At 37.5% G+C, this 24,234-nt stretch overlaps 1 protein-coding gene across 1 annotated transcript in view; it reads left to right on the top strand.

Annotated features, from left to right (window-relative positions):
• The first annotated feature begins 16,700 nt into the window (after positions 1-16,700).
• LOC150082768 (uncharacterized) overlaps positions 16,701-24,234 on the top strand; it is a 175,796-nt gene continuing 168,262 nt past the window's right edge. Inside the window, exon 1 of the mRNA XM_090378275.1 lies at positions 16,701-16,987. The gene's annotated coding sequence lies outside the window, so the exon portion shown is untranslated. The remainder of the gene's footprint in view (positions 16,988-24,234) is intronic.

Genomic DNA, 24,234 nt, shown 5'->3' with positions numbered 1-24,234 from the left:
TCTCTCTCTCTCTAGCATATCTCACACATTCTAAAAAAGTATTAAGATCAAGTGAATGTGAGGACTGGGAAGATGACGGAAATGTATGTCATATTCTTCGAACCATCCTTGCCCGATTCAGGCACAATGCGCTGCTGTTGCATTATCATCCATGAAGTGGCCATAATCTTCGGGATAAAAGTGAAACATTGCAGGGTGCAGTGTATCTGATACAAAATTCAAATATTCTCTAGATAACATTCGACATCCCACCAGTATCAAGTCCGTCCCAACAAAACATTCCTCATACCATGATACCACCTCTAGATGAGTGAGGGGTCTTAACAAGGCAAGCAGGGTCGATCGCTTCGTAAAGTTCTCGTTCTCGCCACACTCTGCCTACTATCACTGCAAAACAAAGTGTATCGTGATTAGTCCGACCACATGACTTTCTTCCATTGTTCTACTGTTCAATCACGACGTTCTCCGTACCACTGCAAGCGGCGTTTTCTGTTTTTTTCTCTGAAAAAGTAGCTTCCGAATAGGCAGGTTTCTTCAAATCCCTGCACATGGCTGAAATAAAGCAATTCTGGGATTGGTTAAATTCAGATGTTATTTTCTGCACATTGGACGTCCTATTTTTTGCCGTACAGTCGTTCTTAGGTTACGACGGCTTAGCTCCTGAAGTATTGTTTTTTTGCTACATTTACGCCTTTTGAGATATGGAAGAACCGCTTGCTTTCCAGTCATTGAAAACCTTTGAGATGGATGCTTTTGAGAAACTAGATATGTCTTTTGTTTCTTGAATCTTAGTTCCTGTTAAACGTGCATCCACGATAAGACCTTTTTCAAAGTCTGATAGATCAAGCGTTTTCCCCATTTTGGCTTTAGATACTGTAGTCGAACAGTCTTTAATCAACGAGGCAACATGTCTTCACCACAAGTCTCAGTCGTTTTTTTTTTTTTTTTTTTTTGCATCTATTTGCGTTTATTCGTATATATTTGTATTTCTTCTGGCCGTGACTGTCTTAATACAAAGGTTCGTATTTTTTTGGCCAGTGTGTGTATATATGCCTTACTATTTTTAAATCCTAAGTTTTTGCGCTCCTGGTTCTGATGCAAGTGTCACGCTTGCCCCTGAGCATTGATAACATTAGTGATAACCCTAAACAGATAGATGATTACTAACTATATCTGTTTCATTAATATTTACACGCGAACGTTCTTTTAAGATGATAACAGTTGTTGGAAACTAGAAGACTGTGTGACCACGGAAAATGGACTGGTAGAGAAAATGTGAAGAAAAAAAAAAAGTATGTGGAGCTGATGGGATTTATCCATCCATATTAAAGATATCATGTGCCATCTCCCTCCATAAAGTTGGCATGGTCGGTTTGTTTGTTTTCTAGTATTGAAAAACTATACAATCTCCAGCGTAGCAGTCACTTTAGTCGAGATGGAAATGGCTTTGGTTATAAATGTCATTAAATTATGATAGAGGTGAAGTCACTGAGACACAGAGGAAAATTAATATTTCGAGTATTTATTTTTCAGATACAGTTTTATCATATATGTAAAGAAAGAGCATCCGTGACTGAAAACTAACTCCTTACTTTGATCCAGAGATTGAAAGTGGGCTCCGTGAGTACTCCATTTTAATTCTAAAGTATGTACTGTACTTCGTTCTCAGTAGATCTAAAAAGGACTGAAGAATAGAATTTACTATTTACAAACGGACAGTTATATCATAGTACGAGTATATCTGGAAGAAATACAGCTACTGTGCTCAGCATTTAACAATTGCGATCCAATGAAATCAATTAAGAAATAAATTAATTAATTAATTGGACGCAATAACAAATAGTAATCAGAGACAAACAGAAGAAAGATTACGCAGCTAATACCTATCACTGAGCAGCAAATAACAAGTCCTTTACAGCAGGCAGTGCAGGGGTTCTCATTTGTTATATCAAGACCCTTAAAATACTAAATGAATTTGTGCTACCCACACCCCCTTCCTCCATTAGTAAAACTAATGATTACACTGAGGTTAAAATTGGGCAATAAACATCCCAATAACTTTGACAGCTAATATTTTATTGGAAACAAACAAAAAATATCAAATTTGGAATCCTTTAGTAAGAAACATAAATAGGGTTAACTAATGAACAGCCATCAAATAATACTTCATTAACCTTAGATTTTTTTCTACCACGACTACACCTGCCAACACTATGATAAGAACAGAAACAAAACATAATAGCATAAATAGCATGTAAGCGGGAAAAGGAGCTTGTGTCTTGTGATTTTGTTAAAAGTGAGTATTAATAACATATCTGAGATTTAATCGTCATTTTTACTATGAACGAAGATGATGTTTTATACATTACACATTCAACTGTATCCAGCTACAACCCCCGGGGATCTCGCCCCACAGTTTGAGAAATGTTGCAGTAGGGTAGTACTTTCCGAATATTTTGACTCCGACATACTACGTACGTGCCAAAAATAAATCGACACCCCACCCAGAATTTCGTAATTATTCGACATCCCCACCCTTTCTGTTCCTTGTCTCTAAATTGATGGTAAATACAACGGGACGCAAGTTTCTTTTTTACTCTTGGCCAGAGAGAGAGACCGACTGTCAGTTACTGTCTTTCAAAGAGAAAGAACGTGTCAGAGTCCACCGATTACTCAGTATGAAACAGTTTAAGAAATAAATGTCGTAAATTTTTCATGTACGAGAGCATTACTCAATAACTATTCTAATCAACTACTACACCAACGCATGTAGCGAACATGTCATATTAAGGTTACCCGAGAACAACCTCCTCATCCACCCATGTGAATTGCACGTGCTTGCTCTTGTTGGTTTGCTTGTTTTGCCGGACGAAAAATCAGAGTTCCTTAAAGAAAAAAAGCTGCTATCATCGCATCGTTGATGGGATTCGAACCCAAATCATTTCCATTTGGTATAGGAGGATATAACCACTGTGCTACTGCGAAGACATATACTGTATATGCAGTGAAGATGGACATGTGTTTTTGTAAAGGGCAACTCCTAGAACGTCTGTTCAACTCCGCCTCGTATCTCTGTGAAGAACAGTATCACTACAAATGGGCCAGATATGTGTGTGTGACGCAGGCTTGTGTGTATTATGTGTGTGTTCTGTTGCTGTGTCTGGCCGCTTGGCTACCCAGAAGCATCAGTCACCTGGACAGATGATTCTGGGTACTCGTCCACACCACGGGAAGGTGGGCCAGTCCCTGTAAAACACGTACCGTCTCAAAAGAGACTCTGACTCACCTGCTGTTGTCAAGAGGTGGGCCAGGTTCCTCTGGGTGCCCATTTCAGAGGAAGAGAGGAAAAAAAGAAAAAAGAAAAGAGAGAGAGGAAAAAAGATCCCATGGTGTAATAAAAAAAATTCCGTGGTGTAATAAAAAGAGAGAGAGAGAAGTTACACTAGTGAAGAGAGCGGGAGAAAAAAACTACACTAGTGCATAGCGCGAAGAGAAAATGAAAAAAATTAAAAATTAATAATAAATAATTAAATAAAAATAAAAAATATATAAAAATAATTAATAAAATAAAAAATATATAAAAATAATAAAAACAAATATAGATAATTAAAAATTTTAGATTAGTAAAATAAAATTTTTAAGCTGCTGTCTGGGAATCTCCATTCGTAGCCTGTGTTATTCTGTATTCGACGCGAATACTTGCGTCGAGAAGTTCTGAAAGGCAACCAGGTTCTCTGGTGTCTGTAACAGAATGTCCAGTTGGTTTTCAGTGAGAGGGATGATATTTGCTAGATCTTGCCTCAGGTCCTCGTAGAGAGCGCACTCGAAGAAAAGGTGGAACCAATTCTCCTTGGCCCCGCAGTAGGAAACGTCTACGGGTATAAGGCCTAGTTGGAAGAGCTTCTCGTCGTTCAATGAGCCATGCCCAATGACTAGGAATGATGTCTCAAGAGTTAGAGAGAGCCACTTCTGCGCTGACTTAGAGGAGGGGAAAGTCACATCCGGCAGGAATCTCCTTGTAACTGCTCCCTTGGTGGAAATGTCCCATCTTGTCTGCCAGATTTTTTTCATATCATTATAACAGCGTGTTCTCTCTGCCTTAGGATCAGTGTCCAGGTTTAGCTCAATGTCCAAGATCTTGGATGGAATTTTCTTATTGATTCTAAAGGTCAGGCCAAGAAGGTTACATACAGGTCCAGTGGAAGAGTCCCAGCTAAGACCAGGATAGCAGCAGTGGATACTGTCCTGCATATCCTATAGATAGCCAGAAGCATTATCCGTTGTATAGAGCCTAATTTGCCCATAATTTTTACCAATCTAGCTCTGTGGAACCAAGCACCTGCAGCATACGACACGATCGGAAGGAAGACGGCTTTATAGTACAGCTGAAGCGACCGCTTGGACAGGCCCCATTCGTTCCTGGTGATTCGGACGATTGAGCCTGAATTTTTTTTCACCTTGGAGCTGAGATGGATGAGGTGGGGGTGAAAGCTTAATTTAAGATCAAGAACCATCCCTAGCAAAATGGTCTATGTGACAATGGGGAGTTGTACCCCAGAGACTTTAACTTGCGGAGGCCGCCTGAGGTCCAGCTTATTTTAGTCTTGCTTGGATTTATCCGTAGTTTATTTGGTGCGATCCAAGAAGAGAGGTCGTCAAGGACCCCATTAGCGCTGTCTTCTATGGCTTTGCGAGAGCGGCCGAACACCACGATCGTGAGGTCGTCCACAAAAGCAACAATCTTGATATTGGCAAAGGAGCGGGAAACCAGTCTTCTAGGATCATATTCCACACGAGAGGTCCCAGGACTGAGCCCTGAGGGCACCCCCGGGTGACTGGCCTGAAGACATGATAGTATTTTGACTTTAGAATTACTGTTCTATCTGAAAAGTAGCTTTGGAAAAGTTTATAGAGATGGCTGGAACAGGAGGCTGTCTGGAGGCGTGCCAGAGCACTGCCCCACCAGACAGTGTCAAACGCGCCCTCGAAGTCAATGAAGATGGCAAGTTCAAATTTTGCTTCAGAGATTTCTATGTGCAGAACTAGATCGAAGAGAGCCTCCTCACAAGATCGTCCTGGATATGCAGTGAAGGGAAATCATATTTTTAAAAAATGCTGATATAATGCCAACATTTGGCGAAACCTTTTAAGACGTGACAAAACACAATGTATCGCAAAACTCTTACCTTTAAGCCTCCAAAATGGAATGGCTATTTTCTGTAGGTATTTATAAAGGTACGAAATGATTCCATAAAATTTAATTCATGGTCACTAAGAGGCACCCATAGCCGTGTGGTCAGTGTTGCAGTGTTCGAATCCACAAAATATGATAATATTGTCTTTTTCAAATTTTATTAGGGATATTGATGAAGGCATATCAGGTTTAATGTCTAAGTTTGCAGATGATGAAAGGTTGGCAGAGTGGTTAATAACAGTAATCAAAGCATGCTACTGAAACAAAATCTAGAGAAAATAAGCAGATTGGCTGAGAAGTGACAATGAAACTTAACATTGACAAATGCAAGGTACTGCCTGTGGTCAGCAGTAATCTCAGAACAACATACCAATAGGCAGAGAAAAACAATTGAGGGGGGAGGGTAATTGTTCAGTTAGACAAAGTGCTTGAGCTGTTGTTGTTGTTGTTTGTTGTTTGTTGTTTTGGTTTTTAGGAGCATTAGCAACTAAGGCCATATTGCTACGGGATATTCGGTGGTCATTCCCTGACCTTTCCGCATCTTCCGTATTTGGTGGTGACGGGCTCGAACCCCGGTCTAATCAAGAAGCATGTGATACGCACTATTGCTCCTTCCCACCTGGCTACGGAGGCGCCCAAGTGCTTGAGCAATGCAAAGGGAGTGCTAGGACAGACCATGGGGTTTTGTCTATGATATGCAGGAGTTTTACCAGCAAGGAGGTGATTCTCTCGCTGTATAAGGCAATGGTAAGGCTACACCTTGAGTACACGTACAGGTCTGGAAGCTTCATTTTAGGATATGCCCTCGTGGGTAGCACAGTTAGTAGAATCGCTGTGCTTCCCACACAGGGTGGAAATCACCTGAGTGCGAATCCCATCAATGATGAGAGGAATTTTTATGGGTATTTTCACAACGTAGTTGAATTAGTCTCTGAGGAGAGGGTAGCATGGTTTTTTCTCCCGGAAACTACGAATTTTCGTCCAGAAAAGCATATCGACCACAGAACGCATGTAGTTTACATACATATAAACGGCACCATATGATTTTGAAGTTGTTACACATTTTTATACGAATGAAAAAAAAAAATAAATAAATAAAGTGGTTTGAAATGTCATTTGAAAGAATTGTCTTTTGTTTTAAAATACAATTTCCTTTGAATCCACGTTATAAACTGAGTCAACGGTTAGACAAAAACTAATTTGTGCTCCATTATGTATTTATATTTATTTTTTTCTTATAAGCCTATCGTTCTGCCGCACAAAATATTGTTTTTATTTCGCTACAGTCTTCGCTTCATTCCCATAATACAAAACAAATTACCATAAAATTTGTAAAGAAAAATAAATTCCTTTCAAAATTTCTTCATAATTAATTTACAATTATCCAGCAATTTCATAAGTTACTGCTTGAACGAATAACTACCCCAAATATCTATCCTAACAAGAGCTGGAAGAATCAGAAGCCGCATCTCGAAGTGTAGTTCTAATTTTGATCTGTCTCAAACAAAGACGCCGATACTGTGATTAAAGAAACCCGGCATAGTCTTTTCAAAGAAATAATCAGGCAGCTTTTGGCGCTCAGTCAAGGTCGAAGATGCTGAACAGAAGCTGATCAATATCAGATAGTGATGCTAACCATCGTTGCCTGTGAGACTCAAATATCGGTACAGTTTTCCGATGAAATACGTACTGTGAAAAACTGGTCATGAATAACACGACAAAGTACCGTGCTGTTTACATTGAATTTTTCTACATAGTTACTCTTTCTTCACGCACAATTACCATCGTCGTGCCAAAGCAACGTAGTCGTCTCGAAAGCCTTTTATTCATACCACTAGAGGGAAAAAATAATAAATAAAAAGAGCGTGCCCTAAGGTGGATTTAAAAATTGAAAATTAGGCAGCGAATCCTCTAACCATCAGTTTTTACTACTGACGAATTCATACTACCAGTACATAATCATCATTGCTACATGTTGTCAATGAAATACCTGAATAAATATGAATGTGAATATACTGTATATATGAATAAATCGTAAGCCCATAATTTCAACTCTAGTACAACACAGAAGTCATTAACACGAGTTACATAAATGCTTTGACAACATTGGAGGCAAAGGAATCCAAACGCCAATAAAGAAAGGTATAGGATTATTACTGTTATTATTTTAGTATTATTCAACTTCAGATTCATTACTGACTTGATCATCATTATCAACAACATCATCATAAGCATCATTATCCTCTTCACTAGTATCACTGTCACTCTCATATAATAAATGATCTTCGGTGTACTAACATATAGTAGTTAACTATCTATAACTACTATACGTTAACTCTTGGTTTTGCGCATATGCTGTATTGCCACTTTCGGCTTCTAAGACGAAGGGCGATTTTTTAAGGTACAGTATTTATAAGGAAAAAAAGTGCGTCTTATAAGCCGAAAAATACGGTATTTCTGTTAATTTTTCGTACAGACACACCTTGTAATCGTTACACTCTAAAGGTGGTCTCATTATGTCATTATGTCTAAACGTTTCAGAACGGTGGACGGTTATTGGCAGGATGATGGCAGAACAGTTGCAAGCTGTGACGGATAGAGCTTTAAAAGTAAAAAGAGTAGCAATTTCAAGGATATGGCAGTAATATAAGAAGACAAATTTAAATTGTTACTTTAATGGTACCGGAACGTGTCGCTCATATCTGCATTGTGCTACTGCCTGTAGAAGGTGTGTTCATAGGCCGATTTGCATGTTGTAGGGGATGAAAATCCAGGAATAACTCACGGGAAATGCTAATCCCTCCCTCTGAGATTGCTACTACAGTCTCAATTGAAGAGGAATTTAGAAATTCCTCCTGTTATCGACAGAAATCGAACCCAGACTTTCCGAAAAAAAGTGAACAGAATGAAAAAAAAAAAAAAACAAGCAAACATTATCACTTTCGGGTTACCTGACCAAGCAGCTTGTACATCCATGTTCATTGCGTCTGTAAATTGCGTTTATCGCTAGTCATTTGTTTTCTGTTTCGCTGGGCGAAAAAAAAACACACACAAAAAAAACAAGTTTGTAGAAGAAATCACGTGTAGAAGGATCTACGGCACCCTTGTTAGAGACCGGCTAACTCGACCGTAATATGAAAGAAGCTCATAAAAGTTCCTCGCGTCATTGACGGGATGTGAACCTTGTGTTTCCCTCACAGTCTCACCCTTTTTCCACAGGACAGTGAGTCTGATTTAGTACAGGCTGCACTGATCTCCATATTTGAGGGAAGCATCTCGACAATTCAGATGTTTAGCGAGGAGGTACTTGAGCCCTCTTTTCAGAGGTGCCGAAATCCCGAATTCATTTCCGTGGAAGATAATACGTAGAGTTCGGTTTGTTGATATATCAAATAAAATATATCAACCAGCTGATATACCGAATTCAAAGTGAGGCTATTCTTCGGAAGGAATGGACAGCCAGATCTCTGAACCGAAATCCGATTCAACGTGTCTGGGATGCTTCAGAGAGACGAAATGGAGTATGCCAAACTCCTCCTAGGACACTCCACACCCTTACGTTTGCTCTTTTAAAGGGGAGATATTTATTAGCAGAAGGCCTGATCAGCAGCCTTGCAAAAGCCGGCGAACTTATTGTGAGGGCTTTTTGACTCTCAGAAATGACAAAACACATTATCAAACGCCTGTATTATGAATGACTTACTCTTCGGTTTTGGGTAATCATAATCTCATAACCTTCATTACGAAATGGAAGCCTATTTCTTTTGAAATTCAATACAACCGTGTCTTATAATAATACTCTCCCACAAAAGATTTGACAGAATTCTATCCAGTAACAACATATTTCCTTTGTATCTCAGAATTTAAGATTGCTTTTGGACGTAGCTTTTGGACAATAGCGTATTTCAAAAAATGCAGTCAGCTATCTTCATCACTTGAAAATTATATTACTTACATAACTTTTTTTTTTGTTGTGGTACTGTTTCTGATAATTATAACCGGACGTCGACTACCTTAACTGAAAACTTGAATAGTTCGGATAACCATAGTTGTTCGCATAAAAAGGAGGATTCAATTTTAGTTTCGTTTCAACTAATTACATTTAACTCATTTTTACGTTTTCCTACTCTATATTCAATCTAAAAACTGGTATACTTTTCTTCAATTTTTTGTGATGTTAGTTGCTTTTTTTTTTTTTTTTTTGTTAGCGCATCGGCTTCTGTGGCCATAATGCACCTCCCAAAGTTTTTTGCATTTTTACTCTGATCCAAGCCCGAGGTGGGATTCGAACCCGCGACCTTTGGGTTGACAGGCAGGCACCTTACGCACCTGGCTAGCTCGGTCGGCAATGTTAGTTGTATTACTAATGAACAGCACCACATGTTTACATTTCTTATACTGTACATTTTTGCAACACAGTGGATAACTCGATGCGACATAGTTCACTCGGACACAAGCATAAATAGTGAGAATTCCCTTCACCTTAAAAATGTGCATATATCAACTGCAATTTTTAAAGAAGTTAAAAGAATCGGAAGAGAATATAACTTTTCCTGTTTACGATATCGAATGCATTATAATGTATAGTGCATGGTGTGTTTAGGGTCTAATGGAACCAGGGGTTTCCCCCATCTTCGCGTAGTATACATTGTCGTGTGATACAGAACACTGTAGAGGCCAGAGATTTAAAAGTGTATGGATATTGTAGAGTGTAGTGTTCTGTACCGTTGTTCATCTGACCTTTTAGCCGTTAGGCCCTTGGTGAGGTCCACCGTTTGCCACACTATGCCCCGGGGAGGCAGGTCAGGTACTCAGTAATTTTTTACAGTACTCTGGCAGGTCCTGCCACTTAGTTTCCTGAGATTTCAGTGGCTAGGACATAAAAAAAAAGGAAACGCTAGGATTAGGTTTGGCCGAAAGGAATATAGATACCCCAGTTTTGTGATTTAAGATTAAAATTTTGGGTGTTGGGCTCGGTAAATTTTGAAATGGGTTTGACGCTAGTTGTGAAGATAGAGAAGAAGGGGAGACTGAAGGCTCGGGGGAAAGACAGAAGTATGGGCCAATAGAGAAGACAACCTCAGGAGTCAGTGGGGCACGCCAATGCCCCACCAGAGGGAAAATAACTGAATGCATTACTGAGTTTCCGTAAGAACAAAATTTCTCATCCCGTCGAAAGTTGCATGAAAACATAATTCCGAACGTCCACAAACTATCTTTCGCCAATAATAAATTCATAATAATAGAAATTGCAAACACAATTTGTTCAAAAATAGTTGGTCACTACCCAAAAAGGGAACTGCGAAAGGCATAGTACTCTCTTTTCTTATGATCAAAATAATGATAAATAATTTCCAGGAGCAATGCTTTAACTTCCCCTTAAGAAAATCCTGATTCCCCGGAATACTGCTTCATCCTGTGACTGCCACTGAATGAAAGAAAGGTTAAACACCCATTTTCTGCATCTTCCGACTATCCAAACCAATTAACCTTGAGTGGTACGGATAATCAACGTTTCAAACAATCAAAACTTAAATTAAAGATTAAAAAATATCAACTTCTGGTGAACTATTACATGATTATTTGATATGGAATGTTATTGGTGGCTAAAATAAATTATATTTTAATGTCTATATTTTACACTAACCTGTAAATTATACGTTATACTAAATAAAAATACTTTATATAATGTTTTCACTTTCATCAGCAGTTGATATACGCGCATATATTAACTGTCGATGAAACTCAAAATTGCACTGACTTTGTCGCTCAATAAATTGCTATTAAATACGTTAGTATGGTAACCACTGTGCTGCTCTTGCTGGTAGCACGGTGGTTACTATACAGTAACCACCGTGCTGGTAGCACGGTGGTTACTGTATAGTCTAGTTTCGGATCTCGCCAAGATCTCACCCCCAACCGGCTCCGAAACTCGAGACATCATCCAGCAAAACAGGCGATAAACCGATAATACTTAACATTACAGAAACAATACACTGACGCCTCACAGCCTTAGTTACTTTACAGTAAAAACAAATCAACGGATGTCATTTGCCAAGCAGAAGCCCAGCAGTGGAGTTGTCTCGCCTTTTTTTTTTTTTATTTCATTATACGCAACCAGATGAAAACAACAACTGTTTTCATCTGGTTGAAATTTGAAAATTTCCAGTGCAGAAATAAAAGTATGGCTATACAGTAGTTGTAACTTGCATGAACGTGAACCTTTTGATGAATAATAATAATAACATGTATCATGCATAATTAAATTAACAACTTTATTTGAGTATTGTCCGCAAAGCTCATATAAAGTATATCTGTATTAATAATATTCTGAACCTTTCCAGTTTTGGCATACATTGAGCAAAAATACAATGTCAAACCACGACTTCAAACAATTTGCAATATAAATTTTTGGGATCCAGTTGTAGACGCGTTAACCAAAGCGCAATACTTTCAGTTTCCGACGGAACTGTGTAGCCACTGAAGAAGGGATGGACAAATATCGAATTCCTGCAGCTCACGAAGTAACTTCGGGGCTATGAAATCAAAAGCCATGGTTAAATCCGCGTAAACGTCTACATGGTGACCTGTGTTCATCTCCATAGAAACAAGCTGACAGAACTGAGTGGGGTCAGTAACAATCGAGTTTCCTTCTCCCTTTCCCCTGTGGGAAAACGTGTTGTTCAAAAGAGTCTAATGGGTTTCGCTGATAGTTTCATAGTGACAAAACAACAGAATCGAATATTTTAGCAAATATGTTTAAGAACTTCAATTAGCCTGTTGTTTTGTATTAAGCGTTCGCGATTTTTTATTATTATTTATCATTATTTTTTAACAAATTGGAACCGTATACTCAGTCTTAAACACAGTGGAGCAGAATCCGGTAGATAAACACTGGTTAAACAGATAAAGCAACAGCGGATATAACTGCAGCATACATTTCCGCCAAAGTAAAATAAATAAATTTTCTGTTTATACTCCGGCACGACAACCAAGTCAGTAGAGTTTACAATAAATCGTCAATACAAATATTTATCGTATTTAGTAATCACGGACTTGAACCCCGGTCCACTCAAGGAACGCGTGGTATGCACTCTCGCTCTGACCACTCGGCTACGTCAGGTAGTAATACCATCTGTCTCTGTGCAGTCTAATCGTTCGTTAGCTGTGTTAACATTGATGTTATATCACATTCACATCAGTGTTAACATAGTTACCGAACGATTAGACTGCATTTTTCTAAATACATCTCCCTGTAAGGCAAAATGACGCTTTTTATCATTAAGTGATTAGTAATAATCAACAAAGATGTTAACTATATTCGGGGAATGCTGGAGGTAGAGTATATAGTACCATTAATATTAAAGATACAGTGAAGGTTGCCTCAATTGGGCCACTTAATTTTGGAGGCCAATAACTTTTAGCAAACATAATAACTGTTTAAGATATTGTACCAAATGAAGCAATACCTAAACATAAATAAAATTATGTAGGCGTCCAGATTGGTTTCTTAGATTAGCTCACCGCTGTCATTGTTAGGCTATATTTTTAATAAAATTTGGATTTTATAAATAATATATCAAAATTAAAAAATATATACATATCATATGATACAGTTACTAAATTTCAAATACAGATATTGTATTTGCAATGCAAACCGAGCTCGTTTGAAAATCGACAGAGGAAAATATACCGATTAAACATGTTTATCAAACATAAGTAGCTTATTACATATTAATACAATTATCATAAATAGCCTAAATTTTCATTTTATTATTCATGCAATTAGAGGAATTATAGAAATCTTAAAATACCGTGTTATTAGACTAAATTTAATAGCAAATTGCTTAATGTACGGTACTCACCTTATGTGATCTGCAATGGTTAATTAGGGTGAATTGATGACTAAATTTTTGGGTTGGATAATTTTAAATTTTAAATTTTAAATTAGTAAATTACGGATGAAATACATTTAACGGAATTTAAAATATGCGCAAGGAAGTAGATGTGCACAACTCCGTCCTTGGTTGTCATGAAGAATGATTTAAATTAAAAACTCTAAGAAAGTTTTTAATTTAAATCAGTCCCATATTTCTTAGATTTTTTAATTTAAATCATTCTTTATGACAACCAAGGACGGAGGTGTGCACATCTACTTCCTTGCGCATATTTTAAATTTCGTTAAATGTATTTCATCCGTAATTTACTAATTTAAAATTTAAAATTATCCAACCCAAAAATTTAGTCAGCAATTCACCCTAATTAACCATTGCAGATTACATAAGGTGAGTACCGTACATTAAGCAATTTGCTATTAAATTTAGTTATTCGTGCAAAATATTTTTATAACAGCATACATACAATGTCAATAATTCAAGATTTAATATTTTCAATGTATTCTGTTATCCTCCTTATAGGTTATCAGTTTATATCTGTATTATTCTTATTAATTTAAATTATTTATATTAATTATTTCATACATGTATTTATAGCAGTATTTTCTAAATTTAATTAAAATAAGTATAACTGTAATAATATCTTGCAACAACTGAGTTCCTAAGTTTAAAATCTCGCTTTCATCCGTTGAACAGAAGTCCAATCTAGGAAACCCAAACTGGTCACACGTCTTTGCAATTTTAAATTATTACACGATTTTAGAAATTATATCCCAATTTTATGCGAAAAATAAGATAGTAATAACTTGGAATAAACAGTTACTGAATATATTGCGAGTTAAACCTTGTTCGAATTCCGTTAAACAGTTACTAAGATAATATATAAAATTTAAATCATCCGTTCAAACTTTCTATTGCAATTTCTTTTTCTTCGAGTAAAACGAAACTAACAAGGGGAACTGTAGTGGTAAAAAGCAACACTCTTGTCACCAGATGACTACAGCAATTTTAAGTTATAAGAAACTTTTCGGTGGTTCAACCAAGGTGGTGGACCAATTCAGGCAACCTTTCCTTATTTAACTGAGATCTTGGAGTCATGTGCAATCATCAAAATTCCAGTATTCTATTCCAGTATTAATATTCCACTAGTTTCCTACTTAAATTTCAACTAAAACTGATGCAAAAATTTAAAATCACATTCCATAAGGTAACATTAAATTTGTACCTTATGGAATGTGATTGTTAAAGACTGAAAAATTGTTATAGATAGTACACGACTAATATCTTTAAACCAATTTAACCACCAGTTTATTTCGGTCTATTTATGACTACTTCCTAATCTGCTTTCTTAGCTGGAATACTGATGAAGACTAAAGGAAATTACATATCCAGCAAAATGGCTCTGTGGTCCGCCAAGTTAAAATGTACAATATCTTTGACGTTTCAGGGATCTTTCGCGAAAAACATAAGATCAGGATAACTAGGTAGTCTGGTCTACTTCATAATAGTGAATGTGCCCTCCAAATTGCATGATTTTTGGCTCTGATACGGATATGGCATATTGAAAACACAGGCTAACTTCAAAAACACAAGATGGGTCTACTTAAGGCACGCAATTCCATCGATTGACCTAAATGATCTGATTCAATGGCCAAAGGAAAAAAAAAAAAAAAAATTGTTGAAGCGCTCCGTTGAATTTGATATTGACAGCTCCCCGAGTACGCCCATTTTTATTTGGATAATTAGGATTAGACTAATAAGTAGCTACAGCTGAAGCATTCCTACCGCAGAAGTACAGGACTCATTTCATTATTACTTTCCATCCACACTCTGATGGAGCATTATTGAAGCACAGCAAAGCAGATAAGGGTGGTATTCCTCCGAAGGCGTGTAAAAAAGATAGTCCACTTACTCAGCAAACGCAACGCCCTTTATTGTTCCTTTGAATAAACTGATCTGAGGGCGGTACTATCGTATGACCTAACGAAACAGATGACACGAGTGGAAGATCGCTTCAAGATTTTTCATCAAATACTGTTTCCATGGTTACCGCTCAGTATTTCGGTCAGAAACACTCGGTTACCAATGATTATAAATTAATGAAAAGCAAAACGGTCAATTTTATTGATGAAAAATCTTGCAAATTGTGTAATGACACGACCACTGTACGTTATGTTAACTACAAGTTGTTTTATATTTTTTTTTCATTTGAAGGAAAATACATGAATCCAGAACAAAGTGGCTATTTGGTAAATTATTCGATGCATCCAGAATCTCGCTTCTAACTACTACTCCTTTGGTACCTTATAATAACTAGTCATCCATTATTAGTCAGCTTACTGCTACCTACTTTACAACAAGGTAGAATATCTACAGAAAAATTAAAGAGACAAAGCTAAAGCATTCAGTTATACGCCAAAAACCAGAGACACACAAAGTAAACCAGCATTTCGAAACGTGTGTGAAGCGTACACGCGGTACGCACAGTGTGAAAGCCGAGCACGCAACATCCCTTTTCATTTCAAACAGCGAACAGAATTCAAAGCAGCCAGAGAGAGTAAACAGATACTTTAAACTACTGAGATGTAATCTTCGGTCTCCCGCAGAACAATTTTTTTTTCTTTTACTTTATTTCAGTTACTCCTGAGCTTAAAGAAATCTGTGTATGAACTCCGATGTGTAATAATGAAAGTAATAACCCAGCTTTAAGGATTATTAAGATCTCAAATTTATTTACGCCAAATTGCTATAACAGCTAACCCTTTCTCTTTGAAGTAAGTCAGAGGAGCTATGGTAGTGTCGACATTTTTTATAACGAAAGTGCATGCTTCCGTTGGTGGAAGAGATTCCACTGATTAAGCACGTGCTGTTTAACACTTAAATACAGTGAGATAATTAAAATTAAAAAAACAAAAAACAGAAAAGAAAGTAAAGAAAAGAGATCTACTTTTACCCATTACTCAGGAGGGGAAAATTCGTTTCAGAAGAATATCCAAGGGAAAGTTAATTTTAATAATTCATATCGCAGTCCCATCTCATGTCAAAATGAGATGCCATTGTCATAAATGCTTAAATAATGATCATTTGGATCAGCAGGAATTAACAGAAACAGATTTTAAAAATCGACAGCGTAGTATTCGCCCTTTCAACTCTAGATATTCACGCATCCCCCATCCCCCTTTCCCATCCCTCCAAATCAGGTTTATCGGCAAGTAAGCAGTTCCTAGCCCTAAGTCAGTAAATCCGTTGCTTGTAGATGAACCTTTTAGGTGACGTCGCCAAATCCCCCGGCAATAAGAGGGAGGGTGGAGAGACCGAGCGAAATGCAGTGGAGCGTGCGCTGTACAATAACCAGGCATGTAATATCAATGCTTAGTGCAGCAGAAGAAATGGCCTCCCGTAGTTCGAAATCAACCCCACACAATGAGCCGGCCCTGTGACGTTTCTGACGGAGGCATCTCTCGCCCACGTCTCTCTCTCTCTCTCTCTCTCTCTCTCTCTCTCTCTCGTACCACCACCACCACCACTACCCCTTCCGTTGCGGAGATAACACTCCGCCCCCCGCCAACATCACGTGATTGCTATTGACGTCAGCCGTTCTTCATGTCACAGCAGCGAGCAGGCAGGGTGTGGATGCCCTGTTTTCAGTGGGATGCAGTGGGTGGAGGGGCGTCGAAGCGATATGAGGTGGAGGTGGCGGCAGAATCGACGACGACGCTGAATGTGCACCGTGTAGACATTGTAGGCGACAGGTACGATGGAGTAAGCTCCGAGCTGCACCGCATTTTTCACCATTAACCCGATCGTTCGCTTTTGGCCATTCCGCTGCCCTTCGTACTGCCGCTACTCTTCAAGCTGGTCCGTGTCGTTGAGGGAGGCCACGACGAGGCGCTATCAGGTAAGAAGGGCTTTCCCTCTGCTTCCACAAACACGTACATACATCTTAGCCTAGATGCGTAGGACTAGTTAAATTACATAAGCTTCCTCGTGGTTTACTTATCGTCAGGTGGCGTTTCTGCATTAGAACACTCCTGTGACGTCAGCAGGTTGGTGTAAGGTCGAGAAGGCACGCCTGTGCGGACGCTACTTCCGCTAGATTCCGATTTAAATGAAGAAGGAGGGGGATGAAGAGAACCTTGGAGACGAGATAAGAAGCAAGCTGGTTAAGAGAATAACAAAATGAATATCAACCAGAATCTTATCGACGAAAACGGAGTTAATTCGCCGAGTGGAATGCATTTTCTTGATGATAACGTACATATACTTTCCACTTTCTTTCTTCCTGATCGGGTGGTATTGGTATACTGTTGACGTATCGAACAACACTCACTTCCGGTGCGAGAACATGAAGCGCAAACTCGTTGGAGCAGAGCCAACAATTGGGCTAAAGATGTGTCGCATTTCTCGTCCGTCGACTCACTTCTAATTGGAGCAATTATTACTTTGTTGCTACGGAGGAGTTTTAGAGGACACCAGTTTAACAATTATCATTAATTTCAGTTTTAGTTTTATCCTAAGGTGGAAAAGCCAAAACGAAACAGAGATGCGAACGAGTGTGTGAAAGCAGTGCAAGTTATGAGATCAGCAAAGGATGAGCAATTGTAAATGAGCCCCGTGAAGAAATTTTTATCGATCGTTAAGGGACTTTATAACTGAAACTAAAATTGCATATTATTTACCTCCTGAACGAAGTGACCCGGTTTCGAATATTTCCTTCATTACAGAGTTTTTCAAGGGGTTCCTATAAGAGAAATAATTGGCTCCATTATTTCTCTTATAAGCAAACAAGTCAATGAGGACAGCTCATTCAAATATACTAAATGATGGTTTGTTCAATGGAATGTATTTAGAATAGTGAATTTTGACGTAAGAGGATGAGCGGTACTGATCAGGTGACAAGTTATGATATTTAAAAAGAAAAGCCACTGATACAATAAACTACAAAAAACAGAAACGATTCAATTAATTCGGATTTTAATTCTAGACTTGAGGCTTTTTATAGTTCAAATACACAAAAAAAATAATATAATTTTAAAATGTAAGGGTCTTAAATAAATAGAGTTGCCCCTTTTCAAAATCTCTGACAGGAGATAATTGGGGAGGAACGCTGGTTAAAGCAACCCTGAAAATTTTCCTGTAAAATATATGTTTGCTCGATTACTTTCAAAATGAATGTAAACGTTAATTATTAGGAAAAAGTTACTAAAAGAAAATTTTCAATAACTTTTACGGATTTTTAATTTCCTGTTTCGGACTTTATCAACAACTTAGTTTAATAGAGGGATCAGCAAATTATTTATCGCGGTGCCGGAAAATAAAACTATAATTTTCTGAAGAACATTAATACCCCAAATCGCATTTTTATGATAAAAATTATGATTGTAAAAATTTGTGATAGGTCGATATACTGACAATGTTTATTTTTTTAAAGTACCTCATATAGTGGGAAAGTGTTGCTGTCCCCACTGACTTATAACATTATGGTATATAATACAAGTATCAAATAGTTTTAAAATAGGAACTAGTTTTAAAAGTTCCTTTTAAAAAAGGAACAACCTTCCTTCATACGTATTTCCTGAAAATTACAGTCTACAGAAGTTCAAGTCCAATGTCAACAAATATCTTCTTTCGTCTTCTCAACCTCCAGTCCAAGAACGGTACTAAGTACTATAGGTTCTAATACCTCTCGTGTTTGGGGTTTACATAAAAAAAAAAAAAAAAAGTTTCTAAAGTTATATGAAGTGGTAATTTTATTATTTTTTCTACTGTTCTGCGACTTGGCCAAATTAGACCAAAATATGGACCCCAAACATGGCATTTTTAAACCCGAAAACATCATAGAACTAGCAAATGTCCAAGTTATAAAAAACATCAAATTATATTACTATTACTTACATTTTATTACAGCTATTATGTACAAAAAAGAGACATACAATAATGTATCTTGATATAAATTAGCCCAGTGGTTGTCAGTCTGAAGTACCAGTACTGGTAGAAGTACTTTTTAAGTTGTAGGAATGAGAAAGAAAGAGAAAAGTATTTTATGTAATTTTGTCTAAAATGTGTATACAGTGTATAAGTATATTAACTTTATCTAAGAGTGGATATTTTATTATATGTCGCAAGAACGGATTTAGGCTGTCGGTGGCATGAAGCACGAAGTCATTATGTGTCCCCTCCCACTACAGATGTCTTCTTAAGGGGTCCCCTCAAGCCATTTCCTGGGGCTTCACTTTGACAGCGTACCTTAGCTGCCGCCTAATGCACCTGTGCCTAAATCCGTCCCTGTATATATGAAATAATTAAGTTTAAAAGTATAAAAAAATATAAAACGTCATATGAGCCGAAACTTCCAGACCTGCTTGTACCAAACATGTTGAAGACTCTTGCTTAGCCAATTCTCAATAATCACAAGTTAGTTAACGTACACAATGCGTTACATTTCAAGCGCATTAGCAAATAGTAATAATTTATTACTTATAAAAAATTGCTTTGAAATCGGAATTCAACTGAAAACCATCCCAGGTTCGAGCCAACAAAATATATGTTAAAAATTTGGTAGCAACCAACATTTTTTTTTTTTTTTTGGTCGATTAATGAGAAAATATACTTTTATTTATGCTGAATTTTGTAGGGTGGAAGAAAACGAGAAAGCTACATACATTTAATCTAAGATTTTTTTTTTTCCTCCATACAAATTGTATAGGGAAAAAAAAGAAATAATAATTGCTGTATTTCTATCTCTCAGAATTTAATGAAATTGGGATGGCCAGACAAATCTTTCTATATGAACGAAATATAAAATTTCGTGAAAATCCGCCTACAGGAAGTCAACTTTTTAAGTGCGGACGGACAGACGGACGAAAGGGCAGCCATAGTGAAGACAATAAGAGCTTATGCATATATGTTAACGCGCCTAAAAACTGCCCAAATCGGCACAGTATATTACATCAAAAAAGCAGTTTTATATTCATCAAACTTTTACCAGTGAGATTCCAATTATCCGAACTGAGAATTGACCAGTTGGATACCAGCTTTTTCTATTTAGAAATTGAAAATCGGTTTTAAAACTGACTCCTCCTGATTTTTTTACAATTGCTAATTTTATTGCTTGTAGGAGATCATGTTTACAGTTTCTGACATTATGCTATAATGTATTTATGATATGGTTAACTTCGTATTGTTTAGAATTCTGTTTTTGTGAAACTGGTATACACAGAACAAGAAAATTTGCTCTTGTGAGAACTTACAGTAATGCAGGGCCGCCCAAAGTGGGTGTCGGATAAGAGAATGTCATGTCCCAAATTTCGATATCACATCAGCATTGTTTTCACATATCCTTTCACTACATATATGTATGTAACTATCTGGTTAAAATACAATTACTGTAATGAATATAATACGCGTTCACTAAAAAAATACGCTCGGCGGCCGGTGAGCTCGGGTCACATTCTTTCTCTCTGAAAATAAATACAGCAGACCTCCAACTATCTCGGATGGATGGAAAATAAATCTTCACGGATAATCCACAAAATTAAAGTAAATATATGTCGGTGCGTGAGAAAATCTGATATAAAATTTAATACAAACTCTTTTTTTTTTTTTTTTTTTTCTTCTTTTTTTTTTTTTTTGTGAAAAAGGAAACCAATAAGTTTCTTTTTCCCTCAAAGAGGGAAAAAGGAAAAAGGAGTTAACAAAAAAATAATGAAACTTTCTTTCACTAAATGAAGAAGGATCCTATCCACTGATTCGGTTGGTTCGGATGTCTTGCAGAGGTACTGTTGCTGAGGATTTCTAGCTGTAAAATCTTGCAACAATAACGTTCATTCTTTGAAAACCATAAGTGGTCACAGTCCAGGGCTTGGACAGCTGACAGTATTTGGACTGGCTATAAGGAATCTCCTAGTGAGGGAGTGGGAGGCAACTGCCAGGTACAAGTGTCCCAAAAAAATTGGCTAGGAGATTAGGTCTAGTATCATCCATCGTCATTGAGAATAGGAGTCGTCTCATATATGAGGTCAGGTATTCTACAAATACCAAGTGACTGAACCACGCGTGGTGGTTCTTTGCTCTTGAGGTAGGTGGAATTTGGTCATCAATCCGCTCGACAAGCCAATATTCTGTTGTGAGTACTCTCCTCTCTTCACTGTAGTTTGAATGGCTGATGCCAATAGTTCAGTCCTGTAGAGTACTGTATGACCATGGTAATATATTTACACGCCAACTCTGGGTCTTTAAACATAAATACTCATTCACATTACCTTTAGCACCTTTTTCATAGTTACTGATGAGCTGAAGGTTTTGTTCCCCTTTTAACATGATAAACGTATATGTTAAAAACAAAACAACAACAACAAAAAAAAAAAAAAACTGACGGCATGACGTTAACATTAATCATAGTAAAACAAGGGATTACTGATATGAGTAGAATGAAGCAGTAGGCAGTAAGCAAAATAGACAGAACGCAATTTTTAAAATGTGAGGTTTTTCTGAGACTTGAATATCTCAGAAAAACCCCACATTGCTAAAAAATGTAAATAAACAATCCCTGTATAGGATTCCATGTCTTTCTTTTTGTTATCTGACTTACACTGATTAGACTTCGGTGGGTCATAGAGACCCAACAACTTATAACTGATGTGACTATGTCAGTTACAGTTGTGGTATTTGAAATGGCCTTGGTTAAGCTTGTGCTTAGTACTGTACATCGTTCCTCTCTCTCCTATACTCTGGCCTGCATGTTTCTCTCCTGGAATAAAGGAACTTGCGTACCGTTGCATTTATCATAAACTTAACGATAAGGTACAGAGAGGGTGGAGTATCGAATAATTATAAAATTCCGGGTGGGGCGTAGAATTATTTTTGGCACGTACATAGTGTGTCGGTGTAAAAAATAGTTTGGAAAGCACTGCAGTAAAAACTACAAAACCTAATTGTTTCAATAGCGAGACTGATATTGAAAAATCGAAGAACGGTGTTAAATCTTATCGGGTTGACAGCCGAATATGAGGTTGTCGAAACTAATATCTCACATTAGGGTTTTGTCACCTGATGTTGCTAAAGGGAAGCAAGTCCGCCCTTCTTATTATTTAAATATATTTTATCATTAAAAGCGGTATGTAACTTATATAAAATAAACTGACATATATAATAATAATAATAATAAGATTCTTTATTAACATAAATTTTATACAATAGTGATTCCTTACACAGAAAGCCAGAGGAATCTTACAATTTGTTGTTTATACAAGTGATTTTGATTTATAAAAAAAAAATAAATAAATAAAAAAATAATAATAAATAAATAAATAAAAAATAATAATAACTAAATAATAATTAATAGATCCAAGCAAAGATGATAATCAAAATGTAAAAATGAAGTAGTAATTATAGCGAAAAAGGACTACAAGTTGAGCAGAACATGAAATGACATCGGTTAACTTAAGATTGGCACTTACATAAATGTAATTTACAAACAGCAAGATGGGACAAGATGCCATCTCGATATGCCTTGTCTATAGTCCAGAGGTCGATGTTGTGCGAGTTGAGTGTCCAGAGTCACATTTGGGAAGTGTCTCTTGAAATTCTGTAACCGCTGGAGCCTTGAGCATAATGAGGGGGTACTACGGAGATGTCTGCCTGGCAAACGCCAACCAACCGTGTTCCAGATGTTGATGTGATCCTGCTTAGCTGAGCACAGATGAAGGAATGACTTTATTTTTAGCACATGGGCTCTGTGGACTATGGGCGTATATTGCAGGTTGCAGCAGAGAGTAGATTTAGATGTTGTGTAGATCTGGTGCGACCACAAGTTGGCCCACTTCAGCACCCAGAATTCGAGGCCCCATAGCTTCCTGAGGCTGGTGGGTGGTGCCGCCGACCAAACTTCCACGGCATAGGAGAGTACACTACAGAAGTAAATTGCGAGGTACTTCTTGATTATTTTCTTATTGTGCGTTTTGCACAGATCAATTTTCATTCCTCAGAACGCTCTCAGGGCTTTGGAATACTAAGCTTGGATTTGTTTTTTATAGGTGAGGTTGGCATCAAGGATTACTCCTAGGAATTTGATACTGTCTGTGGGAGTCAGAACATTTCCTGCCAATTCCGGAAGTAGAGAAGATGCAGTAGAAGTCATCCGACTTGGCGTAAAGATGAGATATTTTGACTTCTTTGGATTGACTGACAGGCCAAAAAATTTAGCATACTTATAGAATGTATTTAGGTAGCTGTTTACAGATTCAGAGGCGGTTTGTCTTTCTTGTGAATCACCAACATGGCGTTTGCATGGCAAGTAGCAAACAATATCATCAGCATACGATAGGAACGCTGGAATTGGAACGAATATTGCTGCAAATAACAAGGCTGAGAGACAACCACCTTGTGGGATCCCTACTTCGACGCTTTTAATGACTGTAATGCCATCGCCTTTGAAGTGAAGCATTCTCCTACATAGCAAATTATTGAGGATCTCGAGCATATTTCCGGATATCCCGTAGAATCTCTCAAGTAAGGCAAGAAAGGGTGTTATTTGGACTGAGTCGAAAGCAGATTCCATGTCGAGAAAAATGGTGTGAAGATCTTCGTTGTCATTCCAGGCCTTAAGTATTATCTGTGATAATGACTGTAGGCAGGTTACGGTAGACCTATTAGGCATGGCATAATGGGTATGTTCTGGCCTATGCGCAAAGATTGCGAGTGCTACATCATTATAGATGCACTTCTCGAGGCATTTCAGGAAGGGAGAGGCAATTGATATTGGCCTGAAGTCAGCCGGTCTTCTCGCATGAGGCTTTTTCGGAACTGCCACGACTCTGTATGATAACCAGATTGAAGGCACCTGTGCAAATCTGAGTACTTTGTTGTAGAGTTGAGTGATCTCTTTGCTGATGAAATGAGAAGCAATTTTTAGACTAAACAGAGGTATTGCGTCAATTCCTATGGTGGACTTGTCAGGTAGTGAATTTATTTTTATTAGTTGTTCTTCGGAAATTTCTGTATACTAGTAGGTAAAGAAATGTTAAACGCTTCGTTCCAAGGATATTCTTCGGACACACGGTGATCTCGCTTAAAACGCAGCAATGCTCACACCATTCCTGGACATCTAAAGATAGAGGGGCGCAAGTATGACTAGTGGACCACACA

The sequence above is a fragment of the Mastigoproctus giganteus genome, chromosome 7 (assembly GCF_048544385.1).
Source record: "Mastigoproctus giganteus isolate SK-2022 chromosome 7, ASM4854438v1, whole genome shotgun sequence".
In the NCBI taxonomy this organism is placed as follows: domain Eukaryota; kingdom Metazoa; phylum Arthropoda; class Arachnida; order Uropygi; family Thelyphonidae; genus Mastigoproctus; species Mastigoproctus giganteus.
This window is presented reverse-complemented; position numbering and strand designations above follow the sequence as displayed.